This window comes from Hyperoodon ampullatus (genome assembly GCF_949752795.1).
Source record: "Hyperoodon ampullatus genome assembly, chromosome: 8".
NCBI lineage: Eukaryota > Metazoa > Chordata > Mammalia > Artiodactyla > Ziphiidae > Hyperoodon > Hyperoodon ampullatus.
Genome location: NC_136921.1, coordinates 66489172 through 66507034, shown reverse-complemented (window position 1 = coordinate 66507034; position 17863 = coordinate 66489172).

Sequence of the window (17863 nt, the reverse complement as noted above, 5' to 3'; positions counted from 1 at the left end):
CCAACCCCCACCCTATCCCGAAGCAGCAACTCCTCCTCCAACACCTCCCACTGCCCCTCCGCTTCCCCCTACAACCTCTCCTCCCCCACCTCTCCCTTCCCCAATCAGCGCACATACCCGTTCCCACCATCACGACTCCCATCACGAATCCCAGGATCCAAACCTCCTCTGTCCTTTAAGGGAGGTAGCTGGAGCGGAAGGGTTGGGCAGAGTACACGTCCCCTTCTCCCTCCAAGATCTTTCCCAAATTGAAAAGCGATTAGGCTCCTTCTCTGCTGACTCCTCCCGCTACATCAAAGAATTTCGCTACCTCTCTCAAGCCTATGACCTAACCTGGCATGACACCTTTGTGATTCTGTCCTCTGCCCTAACCCCAGACAAGAGAGGAAGAATCCAAACTGCTGCCCAAAACCACGCAGACCAAATCCACCTTACTGATAACTCCATGCCTGTCGGGGCTACTGCCGTTCCGGGCACTGACCCAAATTGGACTTGCCAAGATGGCCGACGAAAACGCCATCTGGTGACCCAATGTCTCTTGGCTGGCATGCAGGCGGCCGCCCATAAAGTGGTTAATTTCGAAAAATTAAAAGAAATAACCCAAAATTCCAACGAAAACCCAGCTATCTTTCTCAATTGCCTTACAGAGGCATTTACCCTTTACACCCGGCTGGATCCTGACACCCCCGCAGGGGCAACGGTCCTAGCCACTCATTTTATCACCCAATCAGCCCCAGACATCAGAAAGAAATTAAAACGAGCGGAAGATGGTCCTCAGACCCCTATCCGAGACCTGGTAAAAATGGCCTTTAAGGTTTATAATGCCCGAGAGGATTTGGCAGAATCCAGCCGACAGGCTCAGATGCACCAAAAGGTGGCCCTCCAGACCCAGGCTCTTGTGGCTGCCCTGCAGCCGGCCATCTCCCATGGACCACACCATCCACAGAATCCGCCAAAGGCAACCCCTCCAGGGGCTTGTTTTAAATGCGGAAAGGAAGGACACTGGGCTCGCCAATGTCCCAATCCCCGGCCCCCCTCCAAGCCTTGCCCCAATTGTGGGCTAACGGGCCACTGGAAGAGTGACTGCCCTACGACCGGCCCTCCCTCAGCACCTCCACGCGGGGGACAGACCGACCAGGCGGCAACACCACTCGAATTGTTGGGATTGGCTGACGACTGACGACACCCGGGCTCGAAGACCCCCATCACGCTCGCCGAGCCCAGGGTAACGCTACAGGTAGCGGGTAAGCCCCTCTCATTCCTGGTGGACACGGGGGCTACATATTCGGTCCTGCCTGCCTATTCCGGGCCAACTTCTCCTTCCCAGGTCTCAGTTATGGGTATCGATGGTAAACTGTCCTTCCCACTCCAGACCGGTCCACTCTCATGTCACGTTGAAGGACTTCCTTTTACCCACTCCTTTTTAGTCATACCATCCTGCCCGGTCCCCTTGCTAGGTCGTGATGTCCTTTCCCAATTAGGGGCCTCCCTTCAACTAGTTAGGCTAGGCTCTCAGGTCCCCTCCTCCCAACTCTTACTCCCTCTTCCTAACCTATCCTCAGAGCCCTCCCTCTCCTCTCCCCCTCCCCTTCCCTCCTCACCTAACCCGATTGACCCCCAAGTCTGGGACACCTCCAAACCCGTAATAGCGACACACCATCCTCCCATTCTAACCCGCTTAAAGGATCCCTCCAAGTTCCCATCCAGACCCCAGTTTCCCATCTCTGAGACCCATCTCTGGGGCTTACGGCCAATCATCACCAGGCTCCTAGGCCAAAAACTCCTTATTCCCATTGATTCCCCCTGCAATACTCCTATCCTACCCATCCGTAAGGCCTCCGGAGACTACCGCCTGGTCCAGGACCTCCAACTTATCAATGAGGCAATAATTCCCCTCCACCCAGTGGTACCGAATCCATATACTCTGCTCTCTCATATTCCCCCATCCACGACCCATTTACGGTCTTGGACCTTAAAGACGCTTTCTTTTCTATTCCTCTACACCGATTCCTATTTCCTCTTTGCCTTCACCTGGACGGACCCTGATACTCACGTTTCCAGCCAGCTCACCTGGACAGTTCTCCCTCAGGGCTTCCGCGACAGCCCCCACCTCTTTGGCCAGGCATTAGCACGAGACCTCACTTCCTGTTCTCTTACCCCTAGTACGGTTTTCCAATACATAGATGACCTCCTCCTCAGTAGCCCCTCTCTCAGCCTTTCAAAACAACATACTGCTGACCTCCTCAATTTCCTCGGCTCTCATGGCTATCGGGTCTCCCCAGCCAAGGCTCAGTTATCTGTATCTTCTGTAACCTACATGGGGCTCCACCTTACCCCTACCACAAAGGGTCTAACAGCCGACCGCACCCGGATCATCCGTGAACTCCAGCCTCCGGAAACAGCAGAACAAATTCTCTCCTTTTTGGGCCTTATAGGATTCTTCAGACACTGGATCCCTAACTTTGCTCTTCTTGCTAAACCTTTATATCTAGCCACTAAAGAGCCCCCCCACCAAGGACCTCTTACTTCCCCTTGCACTGTTCGGCAGGCTTTCACCACCCTCTGCGACACTCTGATATCCTCTCCTCCCCTTTCCCTGCCTAACCCAAACGGACCCTTTCATCTCTTTGTAGATGAACAATGCGGAATTGCTACCGGACTTCTGGCCCAGCCTGTAGGGCCTTCCTACTGTCCTGTAGCTTACCTCTCCAAACAACTGGACCCAACCATTAGGGGATGGCAACGATGCCTTCGGGCATTGGCAGCAGCAGCTGAGCTAACCAAACGAACACTCAAACTTACCCTGGCCCACCCACTAACCGTATTTTCCTCACACTGGCTGGCTGACCTTCTCAGCCATAAAGCTCTCTCCCTCTGGGTCCTTCTCGCATCCAGGAGTTCCATCTACTTTTCACTGAAAACCCCGCTGTTTCTCTAGATCCCTCTCCTCGCCTAAATCCAGCTTCCCTCTTACCTATCTCGGGTACCGAGAGCTCCCCAACTCATTCTTGCCCTCAAGTCATAGAGGCCCTCCATCCTTCGAGGGAGGGACTCTTTGACACCCCTCTATCAAACCCAGACTGCACTCTCTTTGTAGACGGCAGTTCAACACTCAGCCCTGACGGACGCCGCCGGGCAGCCTACGCAGTGGTAACTATTTCAACCATTATTGAGGCTAATAGCCTCCCAGAAGGGACGACCTCTCAAAAGGCTGAATTAATTGCCCTCACTCGAGCCCTAAGTCTCTCAAAAGGGAAAAGGGTTAATATCTACACAGACTCTAAATATGCCTTTCTCATTGCACACACTATGTGTGAACTATGCAGTACTATGGAAGGAACGTGGATTTTTGACCACTAAGGGATCTCCAGTGGTCAACGCTACCCTTATTTCAAAACTCTTAGAAGCCCTTCAACTCCCCACGGAGGTGGCAATTATCCATTGTAGAGGTCATCAGTCTCCCTCTAACCTGATAGCACAGGGTAACTCAAAGGCCGATTCTGTGGCCCGAGAACTTACCAAGGGAGACCCTCCAGCTCCACTCCTGTTTTTCACTTCTACCAAACCCACATATACCCGCCATGAGGAGACCAACCTATTATCAAAAGGGGGAAACAAAGATAAGGGGGGATGGATTTTTATGGACAACAAAGTTGCCCTCCCTTCGGCCCAGGCGGCCAGTCTCCTATCAGACATTCACAAGTCTCTACACATAGGTCCCAAGGCTATGTTCCGTTTTCTGGATCCTCTTTTCTACCTGCCTGGACTCAGGGAGGCTATCTCCAAGGCTCACATGGCTTGTCGAACCTGCGCCTCTGTCACCCCACAAGGAGGCCTACGACCCCGGATCCCAACACACCAGATGCGTGGACATCAACCGGGCGAGGACTGGCAGGTCGACTTTACCCACATGCCTCGCTGCAAACGCTTTCGATATCTGTTCACTCTCGTCGATACCTTTGCAGGTTGGATCGAGGCTTACCCAACAGCCCAAGAGACAGCAGACACGGTCACCTCTATCCTACTCCGACATATCATTCCCCAGTTTGGTTTGCCAACCTCCATACAGTCAGACAACGGACCCGCCTTTGTCTCCCACGTGGTTCAACAGGTATCCGAGGCCCTCCAGATTACCTGGAAACTCCACATCCCCTACCATCCTCAGTCATCTGGTAAGGTTGAACGCGCCAATGGGATTTTAAAGGATCACCTCACCAAACTATCTCTTGAGGTCCGCGTCTCGTGGCCTGAACTACTTCCTCTAGCCCTTACCTGAATTGGAGCCTCACCTCGGGGTCCCACTGGCCTCAGTCCATTTGAACTACTCTACGGCCGACCTTTCCTCCTACATGAACTACCCACCCAGAGTCCACCCCTAGCCTCTTACCTCCCTTACTTGTCCCTGCTTTGCCACCTCCTCCGGGAACATGCAGATCGCAACCTTCCAACAGTAGCTGTCTCCGAGACTCTCTCTCTCCCTTTACAACCAGGAGAGTGTTCTCCTCAAGGAATTACACCCTCAGTCCCTTAAACCGTGGTGGACGGGCCCCCATACAGTAATCCTTACCACTCCCACAGCAGCCAAACCTTTAGGACACCCCTCTTGGTACCATGTCTCCCGCCTTAAGGCGGCCCCAACCTCGGAGGCCTGGTCAGCCCAGCAACTGGGGCCCACGAGGCTACGGCTCACCCACCACCCTGCCTCTCCTCCCGCTGCTTCTCCTACCAGCTAGGACTCATCAGACATCCCTATGGCGCTTCTGTATACACGGGACATGGCAAGTAAAAGGCCAAGTCCATGCCCGAGTCCTGGGAACAGGAGACTGCCAACCAGGTGGATGCCAGGCCCTGGTGACTATCCATATCCCCTACTCCAATCTGGAAAACGTTCCCCTGGGCTGGTCTGCCCCCGCTGTCTGTTTCACCTAAGACCAGACTAAAGACTACTGTCACTGGTGGACAGACACCTATGGGGGGTGCCCCTACCACTCATGTAACATCCATGTGGCAAAATTAGACACCAGGAACTCACTCCAACAATCCTACTTACTTACCACTGATGGCAAAGGCCAATTATCCCTTAACATTAAAGACCCCTGAGATACAAGGTGGATACAAGGGGTACAAGGAAAAATTTACCGATGGGCAACTGATGCTTATCCTGTGGGATCTATCAAGATTTTTCGCTCCTACATTAGTTTGATTCCCAAAATCATCCAACATCTGAGTGAACAGGCCACTGCCATCCAAGAAATAGAACAGGCCTTAGGACACCAACTGCCCCATCCCAAAAACAACAAAGACCCTTTTTCCTGGTTGACCCTTATTCACCAAGGGATACAAATACTTAACCATACAGGGATAGGCAACATTTCGGATTGCTTTCTGTGTGCCTCGCTGGGTCGGCCACCCTTGGCTGCAGTCCCACTTGACCAACCCTTTAACTCCACTTCCCAAGACCTACCCTTTCCTCCCTTAAAAATTCCCTTATTCCTCGAGCCAGACAGAACAAGCCTTACACTCTGCTATGGAAACAGCTCAAACCTATCTGACAAAGAGCTCTCTTGCAACTCAACTCTTCCCATAAGCACTCCAATAGGGGCACCACCAGGCATGTTTTTTTTGGTCTAATGGTTCCCTAACCAAAAGAATTAATCCTTCTTCCTCCTTCCCATGTGTCCCTGTGACTCTCGTCCCACAACTCACACTATACGGCCAAGCCGAGTTTTTCTCACTAACCACACAGCTTTCCGGCTGGAAGAAAAGAGCCATCTTTCTCCCTATGGTCGCAGGTATCTCTCTTGCCTCCTCCCTGGTTGCCGCAGGCCTCGGAGGGCATGCCTTAACACACAGTGTCTCAACATCCCGCGACCTAGCACAGAAGCTTCAGCTGGCCGTTGAAGCATCTGCTGCCTCCATCACCTCCCTTCAGCGCCAGATCACCTCCATAGCTCGGGTTGCTCTCCAAAATCGACGGGCCCTGGATCTCCTGACAGCTGACAAAGGAGGTACCTGCCTTTTCCTGCAGGAGGAGTGCTGCTATTACATCAACGAGACCGGGCTCGTCGAAGACAACATAAATACCCTCCACCGCCTAAAAGACGAGCTCCAACACAGACAACGACCATCCACCTCCCCTATCCCTGACTGGTGGCGATCTACCCTATACACCTGGCTAACACTGATCTTGGGTCCCTTAATCCTTATCTGCGCTCTACTTATGCTTGCTCCTTGTTTTCTCAGGTTCCTCCGCAGGCGCATACAAGAAGTCTCTCGGGTGACAGCGAACCAGATGCTCCTCCATTCTTACACTTTACTTCCCGCAGAACCCCCTGCTGCTCTCCCTTAGGCCCCGGGTCTCTGACCGCCCGACTTCCCTTCGACGCCCCTGTTCAGCAGGAAGCAGCTAGAGAATGAAACGTCACCCTATCACACCAAAGATGTCAGGATGTAAGGTCAGCTGGCCCGAGGCAGGTGATGCAAACAAATTCACCGGTTGCATCAGCCCGGGGACTTTCAGCCTTCCCGCCCTTGAGAGGGGCGGAACTAACGGTCCTACAACGGATGCAACTGGTGTCCGATATTGCCACAGCACCCGAAGAAAACCACCAAATGAGGACTAATCTACACCAAGAATGATCTGCCCCACCCTTTCCTTTCTACCCCCTATAAACCCCACCCAAGCCCTCAACCGGGCGCGACTTCTCTGGCCCTGCCCTTCGGACCAGCGAACCTCGCCCGGGAGTGCTCCGAAATAAAGCTAATTTAAAGCTCTTTGTTTCACGGTGCCATCCTTTACGGCCAGGCCTTACACTGACCTTGGACAGGCTCTTTAAACTCTATTAACCTCAATTTCTTCATCTGTAAAGTGGCTTAATAACATCCACACTGCCCACACATTTGGGTAATTGTAAGCATCAAGTAGAGGCTCGGGTAGGATCACATAGAACTGCCTGCATAAGAGCACTTGTAATACAAGTTCTGTGAAAATGTTGGAATCTTAGGGTTCAAAAATATTGGCTAGGGACTCCCCTGGGGGTCCAGTGGCTAAGATTCCATGCATCCACTGCAGGGGGCATGAGTTTGATCCCTGGTTGGGGAACTAGGATCCCACATGCTCATGGCATGGCCAAAAATAAATATATAAATTGTTTAAAATATATATATATATATATATGTATGTATATATGCTGAATCTGTTTTCTTCTTGCTGAATCAATAGGTCTCAGTGGGTTTAGGGAGTCTTCCAAAGAAAAAAAGTTTGATGTCCACAAATCCAACCATAATCCTTCACATGGATACTTTCTTTGAAGCCAGGGTAAGAATGCATAAGTTCTAGGGATTTTATGCCCCCCCCTCTTGTGTTGTGAGTACACTGGTTTTGTATGGGTGGTTAATAATGCCTACCTATAGAGAATGAGCTGAAAATCAGACAGAATGTACCCACGACATCATATCATCCCTACAGATGGCTTTTGCTACTGAGAGAACTGAGTCCCTAAGGAAGGACTCAGGGTGAAAAACCTGGTAAGTTTCACAAAACAAGAGAGCTAAACTTTGTACACTGCATTTCAGCTCAGTACAGAATCGGACCTAGTGATACACCAATATATTTCTAATTCTGTCCTTGTTCATTTTAGAAACGAAAATTGACCTTTCACAGTTACCAAGTTTCTAAATCCTATTGTTATGCTCTTTCTGAAGAAATGAACATTTAACCAATTATATTATTCCTCACAGACCAGTGGTTATACTGACACACATTCTGCTTCCCTGTTCATTTCTCTGAGTTGGACTGTTCCGTATTCATTACGAATCTGTAGCCAAGTAATTGATACCCCGTCTTGACACCAGTGGAGACCTTTTGAATGAGGGAGACTAATCCCTCTCTCACAAGCCTGAAAATGACTATGTTCCAAGAGCCACCCACAAGTGCTCTTGTAATGTGGAGAGGATGCCTGAGATCACAGCATTCATATTATCTACATTCAAGTCCCGTTTGCATCACTAAGCAACTATGGAAATTGAGACAAGTTGCTTAAGCTTTCCAAGCCTCAGCTTCCCCATCTGCAGAACAGGCATAATGACAGTCCCTATTTCATAGTGTGGAGCTTAGGACTGAGTGACACCATGCATACAAAGCACTCAGCCAGTGCTGGGCACAAGGTCAAAGCTGTATTTATCGAGCACTCTGTTCGGTGGTAAAGAGCGTTCATTTGGCTCATGTACCTGTCTTCAAACCTACAATCTGTGTAGCTTCGTGCAAGTCCCTTAACTTCCCTGTACCACAATTTTTGCATCTATAAAATAGGAGTAATAATAATATCTACCTCATAGGGTTATAGGAATTAAATTAGTTAATACATATAAAGCACTTGAACTACCTAATTCGCTATGTGCTCGGCATTTTGCTAATTCTTACATAAGCATTTATTATGATGAACAAATCCCCAAATACTTTGGGATCACAATTCAGAATGCCTGATTTTCCTCACATAATCTTAGTGAGACAAAAGCCCATTCACTCATTCAACATACCATTATTGACACCTCGTACATAACAGATGTTTTTAACCACTAGATCCCCAACAAGGTCTTTGCTCTCAAGCAATCTGCATTTTAGAGGGAGAAGACAACCGATAAATATGGAAAAGACCATAATTTCTGATCGTCATAAACTCTGTGGAGGAAACATAATAAGGTGATATGTTAGTGAATAGCAGGAACTGCTTTATATATATGGTGGGCATCTGAGTAAGTGACATGCACACGGGTGAATTAAATGTTGAGAAGAAAGCGTCCAAGCAAAGAATCAAGGGAAAAGAAACCAAGGTCCTCAGATGGGAAGAAGTGTGCCTCGTCGGGGGAACTCAGAAAGCAGCCAGTGTGACCAGAGCATGAGAAAGGGGGAAAGAGACAAAGCCAGAGCCAGCGGGGTCAGGCCACACACGCACTCAGCAGGCCGTGGCAAGGATTTCAGGTCCTGCAAAGTCAAGAAACTGTTTGAATTTACATTATCTAGTTTTGAAAAATACTCTCAAGAAAGCTTTGTCTCTGGAGAGTAGTAATTGGTCCCAAACACATAGCCTTATTTCTAGCTCCTGGAAGAAAGGAAGGCAAGTAAGAGTGCATTCCTTTCTTCCAGGAGGAATACAGGGCTCAGATACAGCACAAAGGTTCTTCTGAATGGATGATAGAAGACTTAAAAAAACGACTGAATGAACAACAAACCCAAGAATTAGACTTGTGTTTTGGTTTCCCCTTTCCTGGAAAGAGCACTGTAGGGAGGATAGTCTCATTACTATTATATAACAGGGCAGGGGTGTTCAGGGGCAGTACATGCCAAGATCCTTGCACGGCCTGAAACACAGCATCCCCTCAAAACATGTCTGCACAGCTTGTTCTAGCACAGAAGTTGAAAATAGTGAAAAACACACCACAGGAATATTGCTTCCATATAGACTAGATGTATTTTCCTTTCCATTTTTAGTTAAAACAGCATAGCCTTATTCTATCAAAATCCTCCAAAACTGCAAAGGTTTTACCTGTCAAATGAAGAAAGCACTAAATAACAGTATCTCACATTTTCCAGAGCATGCTTTATAATCTATCACTACATACTGCTTTTCTCCCAAGCACCTATATTTATCTCTGTTTTTCAGTATATAGGTTTGTGTTAACGTGACTGCTTTATTTTTTCACAACGAAAAGACATTAGGATAATGAAAAAGCAAATGACTAAATTATAGTATCTGAAAATTGTTTTACATTTGGAATCATTTCACGGAGACTCTGAACTAAAATTATCTGCTGAAACTTTGCTGAGTAGGCTCTTGTTGCAATCTTTCTAGCAGAACAAGGTTATAGCAGAGCTTGTATTCTGCTCCAGAAGGAAAAAAAATCTTTAATACAAGCTAGACTAAACCATTCTGGTACTTTCTCTAGGACCATCACATAGAGCAGAGTTCTTCATATGGGGGAGAGGGGACCTGTGGGCTTCTTAAGGTTATTTGCAAAATTGTGTCCATACGTATTTTCCCCCTGGTTTGAGTCTCTCAAAGGAATCTGAGACCTTACATAATGGTTAAGAACAGCTGCTTGCTGACTCAGAATATGGCCGTTATGATTTGGCCTCCTGTAACTTAGATGTTTTCTTATATTGACACTAAGAAAGCTCCACATCCATGTTAGGTATCTGGTCCACACTTCTCAAACTCAAGGGTACCTCAAAACATTCCTCCCCAGACACAGCTCATTACCATCATCCATCTCTCCCAGAGAGTAGACCTTGTCAGAAACCCCTCACCTATGGTGCTGGTCTTTATTTTATGAGTCCTCTCTTTGGAAAGTATATTAATTTTTGTTCCAGAATGCAGTGTGCTTCTTTGCCGAGAAGAAGGGATTTTTGCAAGGCGCGTTTGTAGGGATACAACAGGGGTAGGCAGCTCTCAGGCATTCCAGGGAACAGCAGGTAGCCAGATTCGTAAATTTAGGAAACCCCATGTAAGACTGGCCCACTACTGCCTGGAGTCAAGGACCTACGTGGCCCTTGGTCCACAAGCATGACTATTTCCCAGGTCTGAGCCATGGCCATCAGCTCCTCCTACATGTGGCATTTTTAAGCTTCCTTCGGGAATGTGCGGGCCTGAGGAAGTGACACATCCTTGACCTCAAACTCTTTTGAGGTAGGAAGAGGACTACATTACTTTTTATATTTCCTAGGCCCATACTCAGCACATGATAGATATTCAATGAGTACGTTTGGGAATAGAACCAACATCATTAGCTATGACCTATAAGGAGCACGTTTCTTAGCAAGTAAGACAAAGGCTGTGGGACAGTAAGGAGCTGCCAGAGCATCCAAAGATGATAAAGAAATGATGGAATCAAAGGAGATGTGAAACAGAAGAGGCCAAGCAGAGGTGGTAAATACTGGCACTTCTTGCACAATTGCTAATAATGAGTCAGCAAGCACCAGACCAACCTCCACTGCCAATAAAACAAACGAAGTACATAATTTAAGGGGAGCAGCTCTCTTAAGTCCAACGTGCCTATCAACACTCGCATTCACATCTTCCTGCAAGCATCACTTATCCCGCAGTAAGACACTTTAATGACAAACCTAATAGGCCTAGCTGCCCTGTAAAAAGAATAGAAGGCAAAGAGGAAAATCAAAATGAGTGCTGGAATTTTACTCAGGAACAGTGGAAAAGGTGAAAACACTCTTCTGAAAAGGAGAAATTTGACGGAAAACTTTACCATCCATTCCAAGGGTGGTACTACTTGCTTTTGGCTATTAGGAGAGGTTGGCCAATGGAGATACTCTGGTTCTCATTAAATTTGGGAAGAGCATCACGGGATCTAGGCTGAGACTCTGCTCCAGCTCTCTTCCTTGAGGGGAATCTCGCCTGGGGACAGAAAGCCCAGCTCCAGCGGCTCAGCTTTTATCTTCTCTGACAGATTCTCTGCTCCGGTACATGAAGAGTTCCTTTTCCCTGCTAAGTTTAAATATTAATTTTAAAGATATTTAATTTAGCATTTCTATGTGCCTGAAGCAAAATACAAGAGAGAAAATTTTAGCTTATGCTCAGTCCATCATGTTTATCTGAAAATACAGAAATCTCTGTGGAGTACCATGGATTCTACTCTTGCATAATAACGTTCAGTAGGGAAAAATAGAATCATGATTCAACCTCTCAGTACTGCTTGTCCACATCTTGAAAGCAGCATGATCATAAGTCATGCCTTCATACTAGGTACTGTGCTGAGCACTTAGTATACAACAGTGAATAAGAGAGACACCGTCCCTGTGCTGTCACACGTTATTGGAGCCCAAAAGTCAACGTGAACCACTAGTGAGCTGTGACTGTCAAGACTTACTACAATCATCTTTGAGGGGGGAAAACAATGGACTTTTGATTCAAGTAGACCTAGGATAAAATTCTGGTTCTACATTTAGTAATCAGGCAACCGCGGAGTTAAGAAGTATTGTCCCCATTTGCCACTAAGACAAGCGAGGCTTAGAGTCGTGTAGGTAAAATTTCTAAACTGTGTGGACTGAGTGCAAGTACATAGGTAATGTACATTTTACTTAGACGATGTTGAAGACATGTTCTCCCCCTTCCCTCCCTCCCCCCAGGCTTTTTCAGGTAACATTAGCAGGAGAATAGAGATCAGATCAAGGGATATAACTGTCCAATTCCATTCCACACCAGCTGGACCAAATCTAGTAAACTGTGTTGAGTTCTATGCACTCATTTCTTAAGAAGATTCAGAAGTTCTCTCTATTGCAACCAAGTGAGAAGTTGGGATGAATGACTGCCAAGGTTCCTTCCACTTCTAATATTCTATGATTTTAGGGGAAGGATATTAATGAAGACTTTAGTTATGCCATAAAAAGTCATAAATGTAATACAATATCATCATAATATTTCAGATTTCTGCTATCCTTTTTTTTTTTACATCCTTATTGGAGTATAACTGCTTTACAATGGTGTGTTAGTTTCTGCTTCATAACAAAGTGAATCAGTTATACATATGTTCCCATATCTCTTCCCTCTTGCGTCTCCCTCCCTCCCACCCTCCCTATCCCACCCCTCTAGGTGGTCACAAAGCACCAAGCTGACCTCCCTGTGCTATGCGGCTGCTTCCCACTAGCTATCTATTTTATATTTGGTAGTGTATATATGTCCATGCCACTCTCTCACTTTGTCACAGCTTACCCTTCCCCTCCCCATATCCTCAAGTCCATTCTCTAGTAGGTCTGTGTCTTTATTCCCGTCTTACCCCTAGGTTCTTCATGACATTTTTTTTTCTTAGATTCCATATATATGTGTTAGCATACGGTATTTGTCTTTCAAATATCTGCTATACTCTTTTAAAGTAAAACTTAAAAAAAAATCTCATAAAGCACAGGATCAAAGACTCACAGAACTGAGTATCTCATTTCTAAACATAAAGCTCTGCATTTTGCAGTGCTAAAGATGGGAGTTTTTCCTACTACATGCAACGTGATACAAGATAATGTCTAGGGTTTCCCTGGTGGCGCAGTGGTTAAGAATCTGCCTGCCAGTGCAGGGAACACGGGTTCAAGCCCTGTTCTGGGAGGATCCCACATGCCGCGGAGCAACTGGGCCAGTGAAACACAATTACTTAGCCTGTGCGTCTGGAGCCTGTACTCCGCAACAAGAGAGGCCACAATAGTGAGAGGCCCGCGCACCGCAATGAAGTGTGGCCCCTGCTTGCCACAACTAGAGAAAGCCCTCTCACAGAAACAAAAACCCAACACAGCCATAAATAAATAAATAAAGTCTAAAACAGTGCTATTATTAAAATAATTTCATTATGCAAATCAATCGTGAATTAATACAGGGCCCATAAGTGTGTAATTTGGGTGAAGAAATAGTCTAATCAATTTAAAAGACATCTTTTTAAACATGATTCAATTTTTAAGAAAAAGCTAAAAGATACTTCCAAAGTAATAGCTTTTCAGCTACATTTAAAAAAAATTTTATTTATTTTATTTACTTATTTTTGGCTGCGTTGGGTCTTTGTTGCTGCGCACGGGCTTTCTCTAGTTGCGGCGAGCGGCGGCTACTCTCCACACGGTGCACAGGCTTCTTATCGCGGTGGCTTCTCTTGTTGCAGAGCACGGAGTCTAAGCGTGTGGGCTTCAGTAGTTGTGGCATGTGGGTCCAGTAGTTGTGGCTCGCGGGCTCTAGAGTGCAGGCTCAGTCGTTGTGGCACATGGACTTAGTTGCTCCACGGCACGTGGGATCTTCCCGGACCAGGGCTTGAACCCGTGTCCCCTGCATTGGCAGGCGGATTCTTAACCACTGAGCTACCAGGGAAGTCCTGCATTTTTGTCAAAGATACAATTTTACATCTTTTTGAGAAGGCTCTCATGACACAGGAGAATAAGAAGGTAAGAACTCCATGTGAACAAGATTAGATGTTTAGGAGTTAGAAACAGAACTCCTTTTAAAAAGCATCAAGATTGGTTTGTCATGTTGTATTGAACTATGTGGACAAATGGTAGGAATCTAATAAAACTATGTTAATTGATTATATTTGAGAGTATCCTTCACATAGGTGGAATAATTTTTACCCAGTTTGCTTCCATAAATGATTTTTAGGAGGCTTATGCCAAGTCACTTATGCATTAAACCTCTCAAAATATGGAGTCAAAACCATATTGGATGAGAGGAAAATAAAGATCCTAACCCCTTCTATGAATGGTGTTCTTCTGCTGTATGTCACACTTTGCTCTGTACTTCCCAGGAGCCAAGAGAGACACACATGGAACACACATTCTCATTATTTGTAAAAAGAAAACTCCCCCCTGATCCTTAATTCTCAAATTAGTGGTCCCTATGCACGTTTATACAGAGAGCAGCAAACAACATATGGATAAAGCCTGAAATTTGTTTTTAAGAGCTCCAGATGCATCCCTCATTTGGCCGTTTCTTTAAAAAAGCCAAAGGCATAATATTAAGAGGTAACTTTACAAAGATATTTCCACTGTCAGGCAGGCAAATGAGAGAGATTATTTTCTTTTCTGTGTGAGAGGGGTGTTTTTAAATTTGAGAGGAAGATACAATAACTGGACAGAAGTTCTGCAAGAGAGCTGCAGGCACACAGGTGCTGGTGCTGTTAATTCTACCGGCAGAACTGCACGGATATAAACTGAGTGGCAATAGAGGCTGGGCACGGAAGACACTGTTTTTATGTTCCCTAACCTTGCTTGCTGTACTGAACTCATTTCTTTTAATAACCAATCAAAGTTCTCATAATAGAAATCTAGGCTGAAATGTCCAACAGCTGGCTAAGGATCCATTATTCTATAATTGTTGAGTGGAGGAGAACCATGCCAAAGATGCATTCTCAAACACATGGCACTCGTGTGAAAATAGCACTCATGTGTGAAAATAGAACTCAACTGAGAAAAAAGCTTTCAAGGTCAATGTGCAGGTGATGGCTAGCACTTTTTTTTTTTTCATTGCGGAGCACAGGCTCCGGACGCACAGGCCCAGCGGCCATGGCTCACGGGCCCAGCCACTCCGCGGCATGTGGGATCTTCCCGGACCGGGGCACGAACCCGTGTCCCCTGCATTGGCAGGCGGACTCTCAACCACTGCACCACCAGGGAAGCCCCGGCTAGCACTTTTGACTTCATTTAGTCTCAGCTGAGGTAGAAAAATGACCATAAAAATAGAGTGTATACACACAGATGTGTCTCTCATTTGAATCTCTCTGTATGTATTCTAATGTGATGGAATATCTGTACCAAAGCAGAAATCTTAGATGACAAGTTCATCTGGATATGTGTGTGTGTATATGTATATGTATCTGCACATACACACACATACATGTATCTTATTGAATGAATTAGCTGCTTAAGCACTATGTGCCAGGTGATAAAGAATCCCTAGAACTCTGTTTAAGAGACTGTATTACCAATCACGTCAAATGCTTTCAGCACCTGCACGGTTATCTTTCATTTGGGAGAGCTTTAGATGCAGAACTGTTACTATGCATTCGTCCAGTTGTCCTTCTTCTGTGCTGAGGCTTTATGTCACTGACCACTGTTTATAACACTAGCTCAAATTATTCCTGATTCTATATCTAAAAATGTATTATACAAGAACATGTTCATGGCTATCATTCTGAAACAGAAGGGCACTTAAAAACCAACAATAAACTACATGCAATGGCAAAAGACTATCGTACTGGCTTTTGCACAGTCACAAAATCCAGAACAGATTGAATCAAAGAACTCTCTGGAAGCTGACAAGCTTATAAAAGCAATCCTAATAAAAAATTTCTGCATTCTACATGTATAACAAAGTTACAGCATGTCACTTGCTCTATAACTTGTCACTATTACCACTTGGAGCAGAAGGAAATGTACATATATAAAGATATATATGGGCATAACTTTATATTCCCAGAGGAAACTGAAAAATTATGTGCATTAAATAGTGTTTTAATTGCAACATGAAAAACGACGTTTAAGCAATGGTTCACAGTCCCACAAGGGTAAAGTCAAGTGTAAATGCTGCCTAGTATAATGGGGGGAGAATGGATGGGGCACTCAGGCATGGGAGCAAATTCTGATCCTGTCACTAGTTGGATCTATTACTTCTGGCTGATCCCTCTACAGCTCTGAGGTTCAGTTTCCTATCAGTAAAATAGAGATATTAAATATCTATTTTGCAGAGGGTTGTGGGAATTAAAGGAGAGGGAATAAGTCCCTACCAATTGCTGCTTTTTCAAATTATTAAATAAATTTAAAAGCTCAAAATAGAGATTTATGGTTCCTCAATGAATAACATACCAGCCAGTATCATTAAGACTACGCTGTATCTGGCTAGATTTAAGACTGAAATTCAATACACATATTTTCAGCTCTCAAATACTATGATTATCTGAGCATATATGAGAGAAGAATGTAAAACTCTGAAGACAAATTTTAAGAAAACTACTCTAGAATATATGTGGGTACAATATTTAGGCCTCAGTGGAGCATTTTCATTTATCTGCTTTCTGATAAATCTATATTCTTTGTCTATGCTCATAAATAAAAGGCAGCTCTCATAAAGTGTGCTTGAGAAAGCAACAGGCTCTGTGCTCTCACATGTGTCATTACCTTGTATTTCTCACTCTTTAAAGGCCCAGTTTCAATATTTCTCCCTCATGAAAACTTTGTGTCTACTCCACCCCATGGAATAGTCCCCGCCCTGAAAAAAGCTTGGGGTTCATTTGGGGACACAAGACTGCCCTCCTTGCTGAGCACTGGCATGGGCACGGCAGCTCCAGTCCTTGCTTAGAGATGGGCTAAAGGTCTCTAAAGGACTCACACACTTGCAGGCCTTACCTTTAAGAAAAAAAATAAAGCTTTTCCATCTTTTCCACCAACAGAATTTCCATTTCCATTTCCGTGTTCACTGTTCATTTAGATTTCAGGTGAACGATGTGAAGATTGTGAGAACTCTATTTTCAACAACTGAAGTTCTGCCCACCGATGGCCTATTCACATGGGGTTCAATACACACTAGGTTAGGCCTTAAATATGCTACGACCACACGGTTTTCCCAAGCTATCCTAAAAGGGTGAAAGGAGGTGAACCCTGCTGGGCTTTCACCTCTTGCTCCTGTAGCCCCACCCTCCAACCTTGTCCACCCTGCTCTGTGCCCTGGGAAGCCAAGCTATGAAGACCAGGCACACAGCTCCCTTTTCCACCAGCTTTCAGCCTCGTTTGGCCAATGGCAGAAACTGGCAGATCAGAGGGTGGGCAGAGAGTGAGACTGGGGAAGTTACTCCTCTGACTCACTCCCTGCCAGGCTGTCGTCATGTCCCTCAGCTCCCATCAGGTCCCTGACTCCACAGCTACCTTCTCCTGGGTTCTGGTAACCACTTATCTTATCCTTTAGGCCTATAGGATAGAAATGGCTTCTCTCTGTTGCCAACTATGAAGACTAGGTTTAGGTTGATTTCCCTAAATCGAACCCACTCCATTGTAAACAGCCCCTTATTCATTCTCTTAAATAACACCAGTCTGAATATGCCATCTCATTCCTGACAGGACCCTAAGCCTTGAATCCAGTCTCAAAACACCAGGAAAAGAGCCACACTGAACCAAAGCATCAGGACTTGCTGTTACAGCAGGTATTATACGAACAGCTGCAATGACTAAACAGTACATCTTTACCAGGAGAGTATAAGAACAGTTGTTACTCTTATGTCATAAAAAACCAACAACTGGATTTATGCTACAAACCAATCAAGGTGAGCCTGAAGGCTTTAAAAAGAAAATGAGAGGGTTTCCCTGGTGGCGCAAGTGGTTGAGAGTCCGCCTGCCGAT